General features: G+C 39.8%; 1 protein-coding gene across 7 annotated transcripts in view; it reads left to right on the top strand.

Annotated features, from left to right (window-relative positions):
* Positions 1 to 23,098, top strand: part of pde4d (phosphodiesterase 4D, cAMP-specific) — a 1,157,264-nt gene that overhangs the window by 873,656 nt on the left and 260,510 nt on the right. The gene's annotated exons all lie outside the window — the stretch shown is intronic.

Here is a 23,098-nt window from a genome sequence, read left to right as displayed (position 1 = left end):
GGATGGTCGTTTTCATCTTTGGCACGGAGAACTCGACGCCCGTTTTTTCCAAAAACTAGCTGAAATGTCGACTCATATGACCACAGCACACGGTTCCACAGTCTTTCAGTCCATCTGAGATGAGCTCAGGCCCAGAGAACTTGCCGGCATTTCTGCATAGAGTTGATGTATGGCTTCCTCCTTGCGTAATACAGTTTCAAGTTGCATTTCTGGATGCAGCAACGGACTGTGTTAAGTAACAATGGTTTTCCGAAGTACTCCCGAGCCCAGGTGGCTATAATTGTCACAGTAGCATGACGGTTTCTTAGGAAGTGCCGCCTGAGGGCTCAAAGATCACGCGCATTCAACAGTGGTTTCCGACCTTGCCCTTTACACACTGATATGTCTCTGAATTCTCTGAATCTTTTCACAATATTATGTATTGTAAATGTTGAAAGACCTAAATTCTCTGCAATCTTGCATTGGGAAATGTTCCTTTTGAACTGACTAACAATTCTCTCATGAATTTTGGCACAAAGGGGTGAGCCACGACCCATCCTTGCTTGCAAAGGCTGAGCCTTTGATGGACGCTACTTTTATACCCAGTCATGATACCTCACCTGCTACCAATTAGCCTGCTTAATGTGGAGTCTTCTAAACCGGTGTTACTTGAATATTCTGTGCACTTTTCAATCTTATTTAAACTCTGTCCCAACTTTTGTTGAGTGTGTTGCAGCCATCAAATTCTAAATTTGTGTATATTTACAAAATACGATTAAGTTGGTCAGTAAAACTATTGAAAATCTTTTCTTTGTACTTTTGTCAGTTAAATAAAGGTTCACGTGAATTAACATTTCACAGATTTTTGTTTTTATTGCATTTTGGAAAATATCCCAACTTTTCTGGAAATGGGGTTTGTAGATGGTGCAAACTACTGCTATTGTGCATCAGTGGTGGAGTAAGTGGCTGTGGTTGGGATGTGTATCATGTTGGCTGCTATGTCCTGTGTGGCGTGAAGCTTCTTGACTATTGTTGAATCTGTACTTATCCAGGCAAATGAAGACCTCACCAGATCACTACTGATGAGCCTTATACATGATGGATAGGCTTTGAAGAATTAGAGGATGAGTTACTCGTGACAGGATTCCTAGTGACTGTCTCTGACCTGCCAGTAGCCACACTGTGTTTATGTTCACTTCAGTTCAGTTTCTGGTCAATCTAGTGGGGGAATCAATATGACAATGCCATCCAATGTCAGGCATTGATCGTTGAATATTTTCATTGCCTGGCACTTGTGTGGCGTGAAGGTTACTTCTACTTAACAGCCCAGGCTTGGATACTATCCAGCTCTTGCTGCATTTGGATATGGACCACTGCATTATCTGGTGAGTTGTGCATAGTGCTGAACATTGTGTAGTCATCAGCAGACGCTCCTACTTTTAACCTTACAATTAAAAGAAGGTCATTGATAAAGCAACTGAAGATGGTCGGGCCCAGGGCATTATCCTGAGGAACTCCTGCAGAAATATCCTGTAAGCGAGACGTTTGATCTCGAACCACTACAATCATCTTCCTTTGTGCCAAGTAACCAGCAGAAGGTTTGCCCCTAATTCCACTTTAGCTAGGGGTCCTCAATGCCATACCTAAACAGAAACTACCTTGATGTCAAGGGTGGATCATCTCACTTCATCTCTAGAGTTCAGCTCATGTCAATGTTTGGGCCAAGGCTGTAATGAAGTCAGGAGCTATCTTTGGCAGAATCCAAAATGAGTTTCTAAGCTAGCTGTTGCTAAAATAGTGCTGCTTGGTAGTGCCATTAATTGTTCCTTTCATCACATTGCTGATGATCAAAGGAATCTAATGGGCTGGTAACTGGCTGAGATAGTTTCATTCTGCTTTTAATGGACATGACATACCTGGCTAATTTTCCACCTTGGCAGGTAATGCCAGTATTTTAACCGTACTGGAGCAGTAAGTTGTGGAGCACGAGTCCACTGTAGTATTGTTGGAATAGTATTTGTCAGGACCCATAGCCGATTAATGATTTGACACGGGGTGAACCAAATTAGCTGAATATTTTCATCTGCCATACTGGGAACCACTGAAAGGGGTCAAGGTGGATCACACACTTGGCACTTTAGGCTAAAGATTCCTGCAGATGCTGCAGTTTTGACTTTTGCACTGGTGTGCTTCACTCCACTATCATTGAGAATGAGGATGTTCATGGTGCCTGCTCCTCCAGTGAGTTTATTACCCCCACCACCATTCATGAATGGATGGAGTAAAACTGTAGGGTCGATCTGATCTGGTTGTGCAATAACTCCTTCTATTGCTACTGTATAGGTCACTTGTCATTCAAGTAGTTAGGTTGATTCCTCACTCTTAAGGTATGCTTGATGCTGCTCCTGGCATGATCTCATGCACTCTTCATTGAGCCTCGCTTTGATTGTGATGATAGCGTGGGTGATATGCCAGGCCATAAGGTTCCAGATTGTGGTTGAGCATAATACTGCTGCTGGCATCCCTCAAGGCCTCATGGCTGCCCAGTTCTAAGTTGTAAGATCAGTTTGCCATCCACCCAGTTATCACAGTGATGGTGCCACATGATACCATGATGTGTGCTTTCACTCTGAAGACAAGATCTCCTATCTAGAAAATCTGTACAGTAGTCATTATTGACAGATACCGCTGTGACAGGTAGATTGGTGAGGTTGAGATTGTAGGTTTCTCACTCTTGTTGGTACCATCACAAGGTTACGAAGATCCAGTGTAACTATAATACCTTCTAACAATTGGCCAGCTCAATAAGTAGTGTGTTAAAGAGTTGAAGACACAGCCAGTATACACTTTGCTCCTTTGCCACGTTCAGAAGACTAAGGAAATTTGGCATCTCCCCTTTGACCCTCACCAGTTTTTATCAATGCATCATACTGTGTTATTGTTTTCACTTTCACTGTTGCAATGATATGAGCTGTACAGATGGCATGCAAAATAGGGCACCAAAGTGGCACAGCGGTCACCACACTATTACGTCAGAGTTTGGGGCTCAATCCCGGTGTCCTCTGGAAGGAGTTTATGTGTCCTTCTCTAGGTTCCTCCCACAGTCCAAAGACATACCAAGTAGGTTAATTGGCCATTGTAAATTGTCCCATGCTTGAGTTAGGTCCAAATTGGGGTTGTCAGGGGTTGCTGGGCGGCATGGCTCAAATGGCTGGAGGGCCTATTCGGTGCTGTGTCTCTAAATAAATTAAAATTAAAATAAGATAAAGTTTTTCACTGTATCATAGCATAAGTGACAGCAGTAAATCAATTTACCAGTTTACAAATTTTCTCCAGGAGCAGTTCGACATGGAGTACTACTGACTTATCAGCCGAGGGAGGACAGTAAGTGTTGAGCAGTAGAAGGTTTCCTTGCCAGAGTTTATCAGGATGCTATGAGATTTCATGAGATCCAGAACCAACGTTCAGAATTCCCAGGGCTTTCCTCTCATGGCTGTGTTGCCATCTCTGCTGGGTGTCATAGGAAATATCCAGGGATAGAGATGGTGATGTCTAATATGTTAACTGTAAGAAATGATTCAGTAAATATGAACATCATGATGCAAGGATTTTGCTTGACTGGTCTATATGATAGCTCTTGAAGTCTGGCACAAGTTCCTAAATATTGGTAAGGAAGCCTTTATAGTGTCAACAGGGCATTTTTGCCATCGTTATTTCTGGTGCCTAGGCCCACTCCCATTTAGTTCTTGTGGTTTTCTAGCTGTTTAATACAACTGAATGGATCACTCGGCGGTTTCAAAGGGCAAGTTCATGTGGGCCTGGAGTCATGTATAGGCCAGACCTAATTTGCACCCCAAAAGGAAATTAGTTGATCAGGGTTTTCTTTGCAACAATCAACAATGATTTTCCTGGTCATCATTCAGCTTTGTAATTCCAGAATTCAAATTCAAATTTATCACCATTTGCAGTGGTTGGACTCAAACCCAAGTCTTCAGGACTTTGTTCTTGATATCCAGATTATTGATCTAATAATAATACAATTGTGTCCTGGCTCCACATCATTTTATTAGGCAGTGCTTTTCTTCCATTGCTTATGTAGGGCTGCTTATTTGTATTTGCTATGAATGGCCTTGAAGTAATTAATACTATTCTCTCTCTCTCTCTCTCTCTCTCTCTCTCTCTCTCTCTCTCTCTCCCATCTCCCCCTCTCCCTCCCTCCCCCCTCTCTCTCTCTCTCTCTCTCCCTGTCCCTCTCCCCTCTCCACTCTTTCCATGCTTATGTGACTCTCTAATCCCCGTGTCTACTACTCAAAGTAGAGAATGAGCATTCAGAGTGATACTGAGAGTCTAAAGTGTCATGCATTATTACCACATAGAATCGCTGTAGAAACTGCAGAATTGCATTACCACAAAGTACAGTCAGGCAGCTCTTTCTCCAAACGTTGGTCTCGTCAGTCACTTCAGAACCCCAAAAATCCAGAAGTGAATCAAATCACCTTCAATCTTGAGGAGAACCTTAGAAGAAGGAGAGACAGGTGAACCAAAGAGAGTTATCCATGTGAGATTTTATTTTATTTTTTACCTAATTTTTTTAGAATTATATTTTTTATTTATTTAGTTAGACATTTTGCTATTTAGATAATTGGATTAATGGGATGTTTAAATATTTAGATTTAAATTCAGTAACCTTCAAAGAGAGCTTTGATTTTCATATACTGTGTATGATAGTTTTATGCTTATTTGTTTCTTTGAGTTATTTGAACAAGAGCAAAATTATTCATCCTAGGCCTTGGGAATTTGTCCAAGTTCAACTTCCCTGATACTCCAATTTCTCATGATGTTTCATTGGTTTGCTTTACTTCAAGATTCTCCTTTGGTATGTTTTTGTTCCCTTTCTATGACGTGCTAGCTTGTTTTGCAAGAAGCATGGTTCTGATTTGATCTCTTTAAGGAACAGACTAAGTGCCAATCTTCCTGTTTGTCAGTAACTGTGTCTTACACCGTTCAGCTGGTTGGGAAGGATTTCCTGTGTGAAGTTCCCTTAACATTACATTATGCACTTTCCAACTTAGACTTGGAGAGTCATAGAAAGATGGAACATGTACACAAGTCCTTCAACCCACTATGTCTGCTCCATGCATTAAGCACCTATTCGTTCTAATCCTATAATAAATAAATTGGCAAGGGTGAAAAAGAGCCTGCAGCTGGAGTGTGGAATGTACTGGAGCAGACTCCATTCTGGCCGTCAAAGTGGTATTGGCTAATTCCCATGTTGAAGACTAATTTACTCACATGCAGACTGCAGTCAGTTTGGATTGGCAACGATATCTCCTCCACAATGATCATCAGCACAGGTGCACCACGAGGCGTTGTGCATCGGCCTCTACTCTGCTTGTTTTACCCTTACGACTGTGAGGCTAAATACAGCTCCAGTGCCATATTGAAATTTGACTACAACACCAATGTTGTAGCCCAAATAAAAGGTGGTGACAAGTCAGCTTATAGGAGAGAGATTGAAAATCTGGCTGAGAGATGCCACAGCCTCTCACAGCCTGTCAGCAAAACCAAAGAGCTGCTTATTTACTGCAGGAGGAGGAAACCAGCTGTCCATGAGCCAGTCCTCATCAGGGCATAAGAGGTGGAGAGAGTTTGCAACTTTAAATTCCTTTGCAGTATCATTTCAGAGGGTCTACCCTGGGCCTATCATGTAACTGCCATTACGAAGAGGAACAACAGCACCTCTACTTTCTTAGAAGTTTGTGCAGATTCAGCATGTCATCTGAAACTCTGGAAAACTTCTATAAATGCAGGGTGGAGAGTATACTGACTGGTTACATCAAGGCTTGGTACGGAAACACTAATGCCCTTGAATTAAAAACCCCTCCAAAGGTAGTGGATACAGCCTAGACCATCACAGGGAAAGCCCCTCCCACCATTGAGCACATACACAAGGAGCAGTGCCACAAGAAACCAGCTCCCATCATCACGGAACCCACCATCCAAGCCGTGCTCTCTTCTCACTGCTGCCATCGGGAAGGAGGTACAAGAGCCTCAGGACTCACACCGCCAGGTTCAGGAATAGATATTACCCCTCAACCAACAAGCTCTTGAACCAGAGGGGTAACTTCACTCACCCACAATTGATTTCACAAAATATGGACTCACTCTTAAGGATTCTACAACTAGTGTTCTCAATATTTATTGGGTTTTTTTCTTTTTTTTGTAATTTCAGAGTTTGTCATCTTTTGCACTATGGTTGTTTGTCTGTCACTATTGTATTTGATTTTCATTGATTATATTGTCTTTGTATTTACTGTGAATGCTCATAAGAAAATTAATCTCAGGGTAGTATATGGTGACATATGTGTACTTTGATAATAAATTCAATTTGAATTTGAAATATAACAAAAAAGGATGGGGGTTGTAACTGGTGAGTTAGTCTAGTAGGCAGTCGGGAGTGGAATGAATGACCAAGTAATGACCTCCTGTACCATATTATACAAGAATCGATGGCTCTATTCATGACACAAAGTTTTACTTTACCCTTTGTGAAGTCAACAATATTAGTGAATTACTTTATAGCTCACTGTGGTATAATGATAAGTGTATGATTAATTTGCCAAGTATAATTTCTGATTCACAATAATGCCCAGCTGAATACTGTAAAACGGTCAAACTACCAATCTTTTGTGCAATGTTTAATCCTGAACCAGTAATTACACTTGAAGTAATGCTCTATGGAGAAGTAAACTCTTCTAAAATGCACTGTTGTTTGTATATGAAATTTGGCAGTGGATTTACAAAGTGAAATAAATGTTCTAAGCATGAGCAGTTGTTTAGATAATATACTCCGTCCAGATTTTAATTTAGGAAAGCTTCATTCAGGAACTGTAAATGATAGATGGTTTGGTGCATTGGACTGCTGTAACTACATCAGATGTTACTGGAGTAAACTAATGTACTTATCGGTCACTGCATCTGAAAATGATCTTTACACACTCTTCAGAATGTATCAAAAGCCACATTTTTGTATTAAGTGTTCTTACCATAACTTGCAGAATCTTTATAAATATTGAAAGCTCATTGTTTACTCAATGGAGAGATGACTCCTATACTAACACCGAAAATAGCATGACTCCTAACTTCAGTTTATTTCTGAACCATTTTCTTCAGTGACAACATATACTTTCTTAAGTGGACGAATGTTCATGTTCTGAGATACAGCTTTTCCTGCTTTATTATGTGATAAGCAATAATGCAAACTGAATGTTTTAACAGGAGCATCGTGCCCAGTCATTGTAAGTAAAACAGAATAAATTTTTTAATTAATTGATTGTTAGGAAACATTGCAAGGAAGGCCGCATCCCTGATAGTTCTAGGAAATATGGTGATTAGCAGCTTTCTCAGGCTGCCTCAGTTTTCTTTGGTAAAGGTGCCATTTGGTATGAAAAACCATATTTAGGCCCTGCAAAGATGAAGCAATGTATTTCCAGTTCACAATGGTGTGGCACTTGGAAGAGAACTTGCATGCCATAGTATACTTTGGTGCCTTCTTGGTGTTAGAGGCTTGGAAGATACTGTCACAGTGCCCTGGGTGAGTAACTGCTGTACACATTGCAGTTGGCACATGACATAGTTACTGTGTTCTATTGGTGGATGGCGCACCAATCAACTTTTATTCCAGATGCTGTTTACTGTTGTTGAGCTTATCCAAGCAGTTAAGTATAGTCCATTACATTCCTGGCAGACCACTGTCTGCAGGATACTCAGTCTCTGAATTGAGGTATTTACTTAATTATTCCAAATAATTTTCTGGTCAATACTAACTCTGAGAATGTTGATGATGGAACCACTGCTGATGGTAATGACATTGAATAGGAAGGATGAATGGTAATACTGTTTCTTGGTGAAGATGATTATCCCCAGGTGCTTCTAGGGCAGAAATGTGATGAAACATATACAAATACTCCATGTGAGGTCTCATGAAGGCTTCATAACTTTGCAGCAAAACACCTTTGCTCGTTTCCTCAAATCCTCCTGTAATAGAAGCCAATATTCCATTCATCTTTCTAATCACTTGCTATCCCTGAAGCTGAGGAGGAGTAACATGCCGCTCTTGCTCAATTACAAATAAATATGAAACCATCCTACATAGCATATAAGAAACCAAAGTCTCTGAACTTTACTATTGAATAAGCATTCTAAAATCGAGAACGACTATTGGTATATTTTCAATGGCCACGTACAAGGAGGGTCAGGTACTTTTGAATAGGACCCAATTTTCTTACTGCCAAATATATACTTTTCTTTTTTTCATTTTTATGTGTCAATATATTTCTACATGAAGCTGTGTCTGTTATGCTCTTGCTCATTCAGATCTATATCCCTTTGAAGTCTGTTTATGGGCAGCTATGCTTACAGAATGGCCTTGGCAGCCGGTAAACTCACCCCAGGATTACCAGTTATGAAAGGTGTTCCAGAAGCTAAAAGTTTGTGGATAATTTTCTCATTCAAAAACAAGGAATTATTAAAAAAAGTATATTTTAAAATGTAAGGCTACTGAATTTAGAACTACGGTCGCAAACACTCAAATTTATTATTTACTCTAAAGTAATACAGCACAGGCATGGCCATTTGGCCCTGCTGGCCCATGATTCCCATTTAAGCTAACCCCTATTTGCCTGTGTTTCGCCTATATCCCCTTGCAACTTTCCGATCCATGTGAGGCCCTTCGTTGGTTGAGGTCAACCATGGATGTTGTGCCCCAGCTTTCTACATGATATGTAAGCCCGTGCAGTTTGACATGGACACCAAGCCATTGCCCATGTAGCAGGCTCCCCCTCTCCACGCAGCTGATGAATCCAAAGGAACGGTAGGCGCTGATGCCATTTGGCACCAGCGGTGTCGCAGGAGTTGCCAGTCAGTGTTGAACTCATCGTAGGATTGCCTAATGGACTCCTGCTCCAGATTTTTCCTCAGGGTTTACTCCTGAATCTGTGAGTGGATATATCCAGAAGGCAGTGGAGGTTTGAGATCACAGCTTTCCTTCTTCTCGATGAGTTGCCAACCGGGGCTGATGAGCTCCATCCACCCAAAGTGTCTGGCTTTAAAGCACCAATAACCTGTCTTTGCCCTTTCCCCTATCAGTTGAAATGGTTCTACCAGGCTTAGTAGCTAAACCACACAAGAAGGCCAGAAGCTGGAGTGGGTTGTCAGAGGCAACCATTGGGAGTATTTAATAGGTAATGGGAGCTTGCCCTTACCACCAAGACCCCTCCCCCAGCTATAACAACCTTGAGGAGCCCCTATCCATGTATACTTATCCAAGTATATTTTAAATGGAGCTAATGTATTTGCCTCAAACACTTCCTCTTGCAGCTCATTTGATATACTGACCACTTGGGGTGAAAATGTTGCCACCAATTTCTATTAAATCTCTTCTGTCTCACCTTAAATCTGTGCCCACTTGTTCATGATTCATCGGTTCCTGGGAAAAAGACTGTGCACACTGACCCTATCTGTGTCCCTCATCATTTTAACAACCTCTATAAGATCACTCTCATTCTCGTACACTCTATCGTAGAGTGATCCAACCAGATCTCCTCTCTCCATAATTTAGTCCCTTGAATCTTGGCAACATCCACATAAAACTCCTTCGCACTCTTTCCAGCTTGATAATATCTTTCCTAAATAATAGTATGCTACCAAACACTTTCTGTCCCACCTATTTTATCAGCAGTCTCAGATTGCCTCACTTCTTCCATAATGGAAGAGCCAGATGAGAAAAACTTTCTTCACACAATGTCTAAAGTCTGTTCTTTTACATGGAGTGCTTGGGTGTTTCCCACAGAACAGGCGCTCAATGCACTTTTACAGTTAATGTAAATTGCCAGTCAAATGGCTTCAGAAGATTTAACCATGTTTAAGAGTTTAGCACCTTCAGTTCCATGTGGTGGGTATACTTTTCAGTGATTACTTTTATTTGACATCTCTGTCTTTTACCGTATTGCACTGTGCACCAATAACTATTTTACATTGACATCCTTATCCAAGGTGCCAATATTAAACACTGCTTTGGCAGAGGGGAGGAGTCATCTATTGTTGATAGGCAAAATAAAAGATTGCCACTAATATTCACAGAAAACTAAATAATATTTTAATTAAGATTTTTAGTTAATAGGTTAACTAAATCCCAATAATTTAAAAAAAACACATATAAACTCAATAAAGTCATCTGAGAAAATACAGTGGATTCCGGTTAATTGGGCCATCAGTTAATCCGGGCAGCTACTTATTTGGGACAACACTTAAAGAACAGAAACAAATTAAGGAAATAGTTGGGATTCCTTTTGTTTATTTGGGACACTATGCTGCTTAATTGGGGAAGGGAAAGGTGAATCAGGTGCACTTAAGTGGCCATGAGACACCATACTGGGCTTAGAGCAAACAGATTCTTCAGTTGCATGTACTATGTGATCGATTTGGGCTGACAGATGCTGGTTCTTGATAATTTAGTTTTTTTTAATTTTGACTTAAAAACCTTTTTGAGACCCTTGCCATAGAAAGATCCGACACTAATTAAAAAAATACTCTAATACAGCAAAGTAAAAGCCATCAACCTAACACCACACATCGTCGGCTGGCAGAGATAACTTGATAACACGCTTGATACGTCAGCACAGTAAACTGCGAGAAGAATGGGCAAGACGGGAGGGACAATAGGGAACATCCCAAAATTGAAAGAATGAAGGTAAGCATCCAGATGTCGAAGGGGGCCCTCTGTCAGTGGTTTTCCATTGTAACCGGATGAGGTGTGCACGTCATGTCAAAGAAAACAAGTTGGAAGAGCAAGCTAAGAAGCTGAGTCATGAGAGTTCATAAAGTCTTCACGAGACTTTAAAGCAACAGATTGATGGTTGTCTCAAAGAAAGTGTAGGCACCACATTAACTTCAAGAAAGCACAAGGCGAGAAAGGTAGTGTTAATGCTGTAAGTGCAGAAACATGGAAATCTACAAACTCCCCAACTTGCTTCAAAAATTTTGAACAGATGATATCTGCAATGCTGATTAAACAGACCTTTTTCATCCTGGCATGCCAGACAGATCCCTTTGCTATAAACATATATCACTATCAGGTTCAAAGTCAGCAGTGGATCGCATAACCCTGTTGTGTTGTTCAAATATGTCAGGAGCTGATCAAAAGAATTTGTTCGTTTTGGATTCTTGGGAAAAGTGTTAAACCTCAGTGCTCTAGGGAGCTAAGAATGGATAGCTCCAGTCGAGCACTATGTCAGTATACACACCTCCTTCAATAACCGTTATGAATTAATACACAGTTTAATAGAACTGTAATAATATTGGTAGTGTTCTGATTTGTTGTGTATTTCATTTAAATACTTAATTTTTACTCTTTTAAATGCTAGTTTGTTTTTATAGCTTTTAAACTATTTCCATGATACTTTGAATAATTGGGGTAGCTGCTTAATTTGACAAAGCATTCTGGTCCCGATGTGCCCCAATTAACTGGAATTCACCATGTCCCTTTTCATTTCCCAGCCACTCTGTTGCATAACAATTTTAACATACATCTGAAGAAACCATCTTTTCAGTCAACAGCAAAAATATTATGAAACAGGAAATATGTACACGGTGTAATGTTACAAACTGATTTTATTGCTGGAGAGAAATTATAAATTGTGGTGATAATCTGGAAATTGACATTCAGAGGTCACTATATTAGGTACTGGAGTGGAACTCGGTGTGGTTTTCTGCTGCTGTGCCCCATCCACAAAGGTTGACGTGTTGTGCATTCAGAAGTATTCTTCTGCACACCACTGTTGTAACATGTTGATGTTTGGTCTAAATAGCAACTGAACCTCTTGACCATGTCTGCATGCTTTTAGGCATTGAGTTTCTGCTATATAATTGGCTGATTAGCTATTAGCTGATTAGCTATGGGCAGACTTACAGGTATACCTAATAAAGTGGCCACTGAGTGTATCCCAAAATGACTCAACAGGATACTTCAGAGAGTGAATGAGTTATTTAGATTAAGGTATCCTGGTTTCAATCTTTTGTCAGTTGATCATAACCAGACTTTAGTTTTAGTCCCTTAGAAATGCTCTTCATTATTATCCTGTGAAACTGCTTGTCTCTGCCTACAATGGCTGGATGATTTTGCAGCCCCTACTGTTGAGTTGCAAATATGAGTACTGAGTTTTGGTGGTAAGTTGGTAAGTGTGGAGGTGATTAAGAAAGCAGGTAGAGTACTTTCCTTTATTGGCTGGGGCATAAAAGACAGATGGAGAACTGGTTAATAGATTGGAAACCAAACTACTGGAAGGTTATAGTGATTTGTGAAGATGACACCAGGAACTCCTTCATTTAGAGGGTAGTGAGAGTGTGGAATGGGTTCCCAGTGGAAGAAATGAATGCAGGTTCAATTTAAACACTTACAAGAAATTTGGATTTATAATACGGATGGGAGAGGTATGGAGGGCTATGGTCTGCATACACGTCAGTGGAACTGGGCAGATTAATAGTTCGGCATGGACTAGATGGGACAAAGGGCCTGTTTCTGTTCTGTAATGCTCTTGGACTCTATGAGCTTGGATATTCACCTGGGTATTCCTCACTAATTGCATATGGAGGAAATACAACTCCTTTTAGTTTATGACAAAACATTTTGCTTTGGCGTTGTCTGTCTTTCAAATTAACAGTTATAGAGATATTATATATACAGTTTGATTTTAACATATTGTGCAGAATATATTATAGTTCACAGTTAAGGACTTTACCTGACCTTTTTCAATTGCTAGTGTATAGGGATGGCCTTCTGTGAGTTCTCTGCTTCACAGGCAAAACTATATTTACTTACACTGGTCTTAATGCCATGAAATGTATTTCATTTATCTTCCAAAATCCCTCAGATCCACATTACAAATCCTTCAAATCCTGAAGACCTTCTTTGGGGGCACCATTGAGAGCATTCTGACTGGCTGTATCTCTGACTGGTATGGAAACTGCAATTTTGATTGCTGGGCACTGCAGAGAGTGGTACAGATAGCCTCGTGCATCTGTGGATGTGAATTTATCTCTGTTGAACACATTTAAAGCAACAGGTGTGTAAGGAAGGCCTGGAAAATCATCAAGGACACCAGTCACCCTAACCATAAACTGTTTCAGCTGCTTTTGTCTGGCAAATGGTACTGCAGCATAAAAGCCAGGACCAACAGGCTACGGGACAGCTGCTCTCTACAAGCCGTTAGATGTTTAAATTCACATGTCTGTACATTGTGACGGAGTCATAATGCAAAGATATTTACTCCCTCACGTTGTGGGATGGATGTGAAATTTAAATAAATTCAAAACTATTTTATCAGCTTACCTTTTTGTTTAATCTTAATGCTTCTTCCACCAGGCCATCAGACTTATTAACTTATGCTGACTTGAGTGTATTTCTATGTAACATTGACTGTTCTTTTTATTATAAATTACTATGATTGCACATGGCACATTTAGACGGAGATGTAATGTAAAGATTTACTCCTCATGTATGTAAGAAATATAGTCAATTTAATTCAATTCAATTCAATAATCCTAACTGAACAACCAAAATGCTTTAAACTGAACTCTCTCATGCTTTTACTTGGTGCCTCCAGCCACACTCGCTATATATTCCTTTACTTGCTCCTTCAGTTGTTCCAGCTCCACTTGATCCTAACTCACTTTAACCCTGCTCTTTGGATGAATTTAGTCACCTTGAGGTCACTTTAAAATTGCATATCTGGTTTCCCTCATCTATCAGACTTTTAATTATAAATTGAATGAGTAAGAGCTTTGCTGGCAAGCTAGTGCTCTTCACAAGGGAATTGAAAGCAGAAGTATCTATTTCTTATAAAGTGCTAACCATGAGAAAGAAAGTTTCTTACCCTCTTTCTTTTACCACTTTCCTTATGCAATAACCCACTGCTACTTTTCTGGATGAGATAATAAAGGTCACATTTCTAATTTCTATTTTCCCAACGTATCTCTTGGGAAAATAAAACACTGTTCTGTCATTTCTTTTCCAGTCTGGGAATAATTCACAGCAATATTATTGGAATTGTTATTTGCCAACCACTTAGGCTCTATTTCTCCTGGGGTTTACCAAAGTTTTAGAAGGAAATTGTGATGCATTTTGTGGCCATTATGAGCCAATGTGTAATAATAGAAAAGCACTGTAGAGAGAGGGAAGGGTGACAAGTAGACAATCTTCTGCATAGATTCAGCTATTAAGATTTTCTGGCAGATTTCCCAAGTCCTAATTTCTTTTCAGTGCATTATATGAATGTGTTTTTCAACACAGGATAGGACATTGAACAGTATAGTACAGGATAGGCCCTCTGGCCTACCATGCCTGCAATGACCATGATGCCAATGTAACTGTTCTTATCTGCCTCCACATACTGTACCTGTAGCTGTCTATTCCCCTCCCTGCCTATTCTTGTGCCTCTGAAATATTGCCAGATGCTTTTACCAGCTCCCCTGGCAGCAGGTTACAGACACCTGTAAATCTGTGTTTAAAAAAAGCCCGCCTCGCACATCTTTAACATTGTTCACTCACTTTAAAGTTATGCCCTCTAGTATTTGACATTTCTACCTTGGGAAAAAAACTGTGACTACCAACCTTACCTCTACCTGAGAATTTTATATACTTTTATCATGGAGCCCCTGAGCCTCTGATGCTCAAGAGAAGCCAACACAAGTTTGTCCATTTTCTCCTCATGACTAATACACTCCAATCCATGGTGAACACCTTCTGCACCTTCTCCGAAGGTTCCTCATCCTTCATTTGGCGTGGACACAATATTTCAAATATGGCCAAACCGAAGTTTTATATAGTTGCAATATGATTTCTTTACTTTTAGGCTTGGTGCCCTGAGCAATGAAGGCAAGCGCACCATATGCATTCCTTATCTTCTTACCTGCTTGTGTTGCCACATTCAGGGAACTGCTGACTTACTCACCAAGAATCCCTCTCTACATTAGTATTCCTGAAGGTCTTGTCATTCTGAGGATCTAACCTGGTCCCAACATATCCATGCAGTTATAAAGAAGGCAAGACAGCGGCTATGCTTTATTAGGAGTTTGAAGAGATTGGGTAGATCAACAAATACACTCGAAAACTTCTATAAATCTGCCGTGGAGAGCATTCTGACAGGCTGCATCACTATCTGGTATGGGGGGGGGGGGGGGTGTTCTTCACAGGACTGAAAGAAGCTGCAGAGGATTGTAAATTTAGTTGGCTCCATCTTGAGTATTAGCCTACTAAGTACCCAGGACATCTTCAGGGAGCGGTGTCTCAGAAAGGCAGCGTCCATTATTAAGAACCTCTAGCACCCAGGGCATTTTATTTTCTCACTGTTACCAACAGGTAGGAGGTACAGAAGCCTGGGGGCACACACTCAGCGATTCAGGAACAGCTTCTTCCCCTCTGCCATCCAATTCCTAAATGGACATTGAAACCTTGGACACTACCTCACTTTTTTAATATATAGTATTTCTATTTTTTGCACAATTTTAATCTATTCAATATATATATACTGTAATTGATTTACTTATTTATTATTATTATTTCTTCTGTTTTTTCTTCTATATTATGTATTGCATTGTACTGCTGCTGCTAATTTAACAATTATCACATCACATAATTTTGATTCTGATTCTAATTTACAGTATTCTTTTCTTTCTCATTTGACCTCCCAAAAGGCATTGCCTTGCACTTGTCTGGATTAAACTCCAAATGCCATGTTTCTGCGATATTTCCAACTGATCTATATAATTACCGCATCTTTTGACCAGCTCGCTCACCATCTACAACTCCACCAATTTTCAGGTCATCTGCAAACATGCACATTAATTTGATCACACTGATTTTCATTCAAATCATTTATATTATTTTACAAACAGCAGCAAACCCAGTTCTGATCCTTGCAGGTCAAAAATTAGATGCTTCCAAACATATCAAAGGGAAGAGCAAGTTAATCTTGTATGCCAGAAGCTTCGCTAATGATGCACGTTCCAGTAATAGGAATATTGAACATTCAAGTCATTATGGAGCTTGCTGCAGGCACTTAAAACTGCCTTTATGTTCCCTCATGCTAATAATACCAAATGTTTGTTACTTGCCAGTGCTGGTGCCATCCAGAGTTAGAAAAGAGCTAATGACTGAAAAATAACAAGCCTTATTACTCTATAGTTATCATCTCATCTTGACACCCATTTGATCAAGCCCTGTTAATATGTGATGTAAGTGACCCAGAAAATAGGCAGGAATCTGATATAAGACAATGAGATATGAATGGCTTTTTTCATAGCCGCCAGCTATTGTCCTTGTCTAACTGGACCTCACCTGAATAAAGGCAGTTAAAATCAACCACATTGTGTCCAATGGCATTATTTGGGAATGGAAAGGCAGACAGTAACCCTACCAAAAGTGCCAAATCCACCTCTTTATTTCTAATTTCTGCATAATTTGGTTTTGAATTTTATGTAATTTACAGTGTTTGGCAATCATTTAACCAAATTAATAGATCACAACTCCATGCAGACTATATTTGAAATCCCAAGCACATTTCAGATCATTAAAGGGCCATTCATTGGTATTCAGACTAACCATTCATTAACAACATGCAGTGTATTAAGATCCTGGTCTAATAAATCTACTTGTAAAATTATGTCTTTAAAGATATTTGCTTCATATATTTTCTGCAAACCAGTTAATAGCTGCCAATTCTTAACTATGATGAGCTCAAGTTCAATCACTTATCTGTTGGAATTCACTTTTAAAATTAAGGAATCAGGATGTAGAGCCAAATCCCAAATGCATAATAAGATCATGAATGATAAGGAACAGAATGTTGATGAAATAAATCAGAATATACTGACTACATCTTGGCTTTGTTTTTGCTTGAATTTCAATTGGAACTTCCAATTGACTTCCTATTACTCAGGCTGCCATTGAGGTCAATTACTGTAACTGTTTCACTGATTTTTCTATTCTTTTCCCCCCAAAGGAAAATTTAATGTTTTATAACTAATGTGTCTTCCCAAGATAAGATTGAACACTGCCTCCAAAAATGAAAGGTGTGCCCTACCCTACTGCTTTGTTCTTTTATCTCCATTTGCACTCTATAAATTGTCAAAATCAGAAACATCAGCCTCCTCCACCTTCCTGCTTTTTTTCTCTAGGATAAGTCACCTCTTCTTTCGGAGATGTGCGCTAACCAAACACAACTCAGCCAGAAGATTGATAGTTCCGTGCACTGTTTGATATGGCTTACATTTCCATCCTTTTTTCCATTAAAAATACCAAAACATGGCAGTGCTTCCCAATTTCAATGCAATAATGCATGTTTCTTTATGGTGGACACATGGCCGACAAATTCCTATTCTGTCTTTTGTGACTGTAATCTGTATCATGATAACCTTCAAATTTACTGATTAATCCCTCAGGATAAAACAAAGGTACAAAGGTTAACGGCCTTGCTTGATTAACTTTCTTCTTGGACACTTGTAGTCCTGACAAACTGTTGTCTTAAACAAAATGACTGATACTACAACGTTCTGTGCAAGGGATGATTTTGAGACAGTTTATCCCAAAACATTCATATTGTATGTTGGCATGTATGAAGTGGACAAAACATAGAAGGAAAATGGTACCAGCCCTGAGACGTTTGCTGCAGATTTGCAAATGGGATTGAATTCTGTACAGTGATCCGTGAATGTGGAGAGGATGGCTCCTCTCGTGGCTGAGTCTAGAACCAGATGGCACAGCATCAGAGTACAAGGATGTCCCTTTACAACAGAGATGAGGAGGGATTTCTTTAGCCAGAGAGTGGTGAATTTTTGGAATTCATTGCTATGGACAGCTATGGAGGCCAAGTTATTGAATATATTTGAACAGGGTTTGATAGGTTCTTGAATAGTCAGTCTGTCAAAAAGGAGAAAAGGCAGGAGAACGAACACTCAGTACTTTTTTTTAATTCCTGTTTTTACACTACTTATTTTGACTTAACTGTTTAATAAACATATATGCAATTACTGTAATTCAGGATTTTTCCTATATTTATGATGTATTATATTGTACTGCAAAGTTGACAAATTTCACAACATGTGGTGATGATATTAAACATAATTCAAACTATGATTCTGAATGGGATTCAGAGTACAATAAATCAGCCATAATGGAATTGCGAAGGAGGTTTGAAGACAAAGTAATGAATTGAAGTTTATGCAAGCTGATGAGAAAATGTTGAGAAGTTAATTTTGATAATTGAAGCATTTAATCACAGAGACATGGCTCCAGGTTGACCAAGGATGGAAGCTCAACATCCAGGGATATTCAATATTCAGGAGGGATAGACAGGAAAGAAAAGGAGGTGGGGTAGCATTGCTGGTTAGAGAGGAGATTAACGCAATAAAAGGGAAGGACATTAGCCTGGAGGATGTGGAATCGATATGGGTAGAGCTGCATAACACTAAGGGGCAGAAAACACTAAGGGAGTTGTGTACAGGCCACCTAACAGTAGTAGTGAGGTTGGGGGTGGCATTAAACAGGAAATTAGAAATGCGTGCAATAAAGGAACAGTACTTATAATGGGTGACTTCAATCTACATATAGATTGGGTGAACCAAATTGGTAAGGGTGCTGAGGAAGAGGATTTCTTGGAATGTATGCGGGATGGTTTTCTGAACCAACATGTTGAGGAACCAACTAGAGAGCAGGCCATTCTAGATTGGGTATTGAGCAATGAGGAAGGGTTAGTTAGCAATCTTGTCGTGCTAGGCCCCTTGGGTAAGAGTGACCATAATATGGTGGAATTCTTCATTAAGATGGAGAGTGACATAGTTAATTCAGAAACAAAGGTTCTGAACTTAAAGAAGGGTAACTTTGAAGGTATGAGACGTGAATTAGCTAAGATAGACTGGCAAATGATACTTAAAGGGTTGACGGTGGATATGCAATGGCAAGCATTTAAAGACTGCATGGATGAACTACAACAATTGTTCATCCCAGTTTGGCAAATGAATAAACCAGGGAAGGTAGAGCACCCGTGGCTGACAAGGGAAATTAGGGATAGTATCAAGTCCAAAGAAGAAACATATAAATTAGCCAAAAAAGCAGCACACCTGAGGACTGGGAGAAATTCAGAGATCAGTAGAGGAGGACAAAGGGCTTAATTAGGAAAGGGAAAAAAGATTATGAGAGAAAGCTGGCAGGAACATAAAAACTGACTGTAAAAGCTTTTATAGATACGTGAAAAGAAAAAGATTGGTGAAGACAAATGTAGGTCCTTTACAGTCAGAAACAGGTGAATTGATCATAGGGAACAAAGACATGGCAGACCAATTGAATAACTACTTTGGTTCTGTCTTCACTAAGAAGGACATAAATAATCTTCCAGAAATAGTAAGGGACCGAGGGTCTAGTGAGATGCAGGAACTGAGGGAAATACATGTTAGTAGGGAAGTGGTGTTAGGTAAATTGAAGGGATTAAAGGCAGATAAATCCCCAGGGCCAGATGGTCTGCATCCCAGAGTGCTTAAGGAAGTAGCCCAAGAAATAGTGGATGCATTAGTGATAATTTTTCAAAACTCCTTAGATTCTGGATTAGTTCCTGAGGATTGGAGGGTGGCTAATGTAACCCCACTTTTTAAAAAAGGAGGGAGAGAGAAACCGGGGAATTATAGACCGGTTAGTCTGACATCGGTGGTGGGGAAAATGCTAGAGTCGGTTATCAAAGATGTGATAACAGCACATTTGGAAAGAGGTGAAATCATTGGACAAAGTCAGCATGGATTTGTGAAAGGAAAATCATGTCTGACAATTCTTATAGAATTTTTTGAAGATGTAACTAGTAGAGTGGATAGGGGAGAGCTAGTGGATGTGGTATATTTAGATTTTCAAAAGGCTTTTGACAAGGTCCCACACAGGAGATAAGTATGCAAACTTAAAGCACATGGTATTGGGGGTATGGTATTGATGTGGATAGAGAATTGGTTTTCAGACAGGAAGCAAAGAGCGGGAGTAAATGGGACCTTTTCAAAATGGCAGGCAGTGACTAGTCGGGTACCGCAAGGCTCAGTGCTGGGACCCCAATTGTTTACAATATATATTAATGATTTAGACGAGGGAATTAAATGCAGCATCTCCAAGTTTGCAGATGACACGAAGCTGGGCAGTGGTGTTAGCTGTGAGGAGGATGCTAAGAGGATGCAGGGTGACTCGGATAGGTTAGGTGAGTGGGCAAATTCATGGCAGATGCAATTTAATGTGGATACATGTGAGGTTATCCACTTTGGTTGCAAGAACAGGAAAACAGATTATTATCTGAACTGTGGCCGATTAGGAAAAGGGGAGGTGCAACGAGACCTGGGTGTCATTGTACACCAGTCATTGAAGGTGGGCATGCAGGTACAGCAGGCGGTGAAAAAGGCTAATGGTATGTTGGCATTCATAGCAAAAGGATTTGAGTACACAGCAGGGAGGTTCTACTGCAGTTGTACAAGGCCTTGGTGAGACTGCACCTAGAGTATTGTGTGCAGTTTTGGTCCCCTAATCTGAGGAAAGACATTCTTGCCATAGAGGGAGTACAAAGAAGGTTCACCAGATTGATTCCTGGGATGACAGAACTTTCATATGAAGAAAGACTGGATCAACTAGGCTTATACTAACTGGAATTTAGAAGATTGAGGGGGGATCTTATTGAAACGTATAAAATTCTAAAGGGATTGGACAGGCTAGATGCAGGAAGATTGTTTCCGATGTTGGGGAAGTCCAGAACGAGGGGTCACAGTTTAAGGATAAAGGGGAAGCCTTTTAGGACCGAGATGAGGAAAAACTTCTTCACACAGAGAGTGGTGAATCTGTGGAATTCTCTGCCACAGGAAACAGTTGAGGCCTGTTCATTAGCTATATTTAAGAGGAAGTTAGATATGGCCCTTGTGGCTAAAGGGATCAGGGGGTATGGAGAGAAAGCAGGTACAGGGTTCTGAGTTGGATGATCAGCCATGATCATACTGAATGGCGGTGCAGGCTCGAAGGGTCGAACGGCCCGCTCCTGCACCTATTTTCTATGTTTCTATTTCTATTTTGGTAAGTTGTTTTGGGGAACAATACCTAAAAAAAATTAAAGCCAGAGATTTCAAAAGTGAAGTTGGGAAACACGTTAATAAACCAAAAATGCTGGAAATTCGGTTGCTTCTGCAAAGAGCAGTTGATGTCTAGTGAAATGTAAAATTTAAATCTGCATCAATTTTACACTAATAAACAATAAGTAGAGATATGGGATAAGAAATGGGTAAAATGAAATTAGCTTGGTGGTCCACCTCTTATATTGAATGAAGCAGATTAATTAAATGGAAAAATGATCTACGTTCATTTGTTCAATGTCCTTTATTTAAAGTTAGAGCTTTTAAAGTCAAATCAGCTGTTTGCCTTGATGATATTCACCTATGAGAAATGGGGCTTGTGTTATGAATCACAGATCATATAATTATTACGTTCTGGACTCCTGGAAATGCATGATTATCATGCTGATTAGAACCTACAGCACAGTCCCTGGAAGGCATAATCCCAGCTAACCAGTTTGTGAAAGGGTCATAAAATCATGTAGGTTTGGTAGCTCTAGATATCTGTAGATGTGGATTTATTTAAACACACTTGGATAAGTTAAGTAAGTAAGCCTGTATCCTGAGATATTGGTGGACAAGTTTTGGAAACATCAAGCTTACATTCAAGCTGCCAGGTGTTTATTCACCTGCATGCAAACAAGTCACTTGAGGATTCCCTTGGGAATTTATATGAGGGTATTGCCTGTCACTGTCATTATTAATGGCCCTTATTGTGCCTCACGGGTCCATCACATACACCTGCAGCTGAACTACCCATACCTTGTCCAGATCCGGAATGGTAATGTTGCCAGCAGAGTCCATCCTGGAGCTAAGTGATGAGACTTTGCAATGGTGCCAGAACAACGCCAGTGCCCGATGTGAGTATAAATAAGGAATAATCAGAAATAGGGGGTGGAATGACAGTGTCATAGTTAGTATAACACTTTAAATCGTCAGCATGACCACATGGGTTTCCTCTGGGTGCTCCAGTTTCTACTCACGTTTCAAAGATGTACAGATTAGGGCTATTAAACTGTGGCCATGCCACTTTGGCACAGATATATGGTGACAGCTCTGGGCTGCCCCCAGTACATCCTCGGGATGTGTCGGTCATTGATGCAAGCGATGCATTTCCTGTATTTTTCAATATTCCAATATGCAGGTGACAAGCAAAGATAATCTAATCTAAATGAAACAGCAGAGATATTTTCATTCAAGGTGTGATGTGTTTATAGAAGCTCTGCCTTGCACAGCTCTAGAAGTTTAGTCATTGAGTTTGTTAAAAATTGCAATCAATAGATTTCTGATTATTGGAGGGATCATAGGATATGAGGATTGGCAAGCAAAATGATGTTGGGATAGAACATTCAGTCATAATCTAATTGAATGACAGTGAAGATTCAAGGGGCTAAATCACTAACACGTTCTCCTGTTTCTTATGTAACTAGGGTATTGATAAGCCAAAATATGCCTCACCAACAAAACTAAAAAAAACTTTGACCAATAGCAAAGCAATGGTTCAATTTCAATGCCTTTTTAAAGGTCTTCAATGTTCTTGGCTATTCTGAATGTCCCCGTTCTTCAGAAATGTTTGTAAAGTCATTAAAAAAATGAAGGTATTAAGGATTTCCCAGAGAGAGTAAATAGCTAAAATATTATTGTTATTCCTCTCCTCGCCTCGTGGCACATTGGGCAGCAATCTTACTGCTCCTTCATTGTTCTTGTCTGCTTTTTATGAGTCTGAACTGCAAACTCAAAGCTCAACCTAGCACAGATGGAAAGTGTGGATTCCAACCCAGGACACTTGCCTCAATGACACCACACCACCGGCCAGCAAAATATCTAAAAACATATTAATAATTAAAGACTCAACTGCAGAGATGAATAATTTTAAAGAGCATTAATCTTATTTTTTTAGCCTTCTCTCCTCAAAATTGTAAAAACACTGTATCTGCAGATCCTG

This window comes from Hemitrygon akajei, chromosome 13, assembly GCF_048418815.1.
Source record: "Hemitrygon akajei chromosome 13, sHemAka1.3, whole genome shotgun sequence".
Classification (NCBI taxonomy): Eukaryota; Metazoa; Chordata; class Chondrichthyes; order Myliobatiformes; family Dasyatidae; genus Hemitrygon; species Hemitrygon akajei.
Note: the sequence above shows the minus strand (reverse complement) of the source record. Positions and strands in the feature narration are given on the sequence as shown.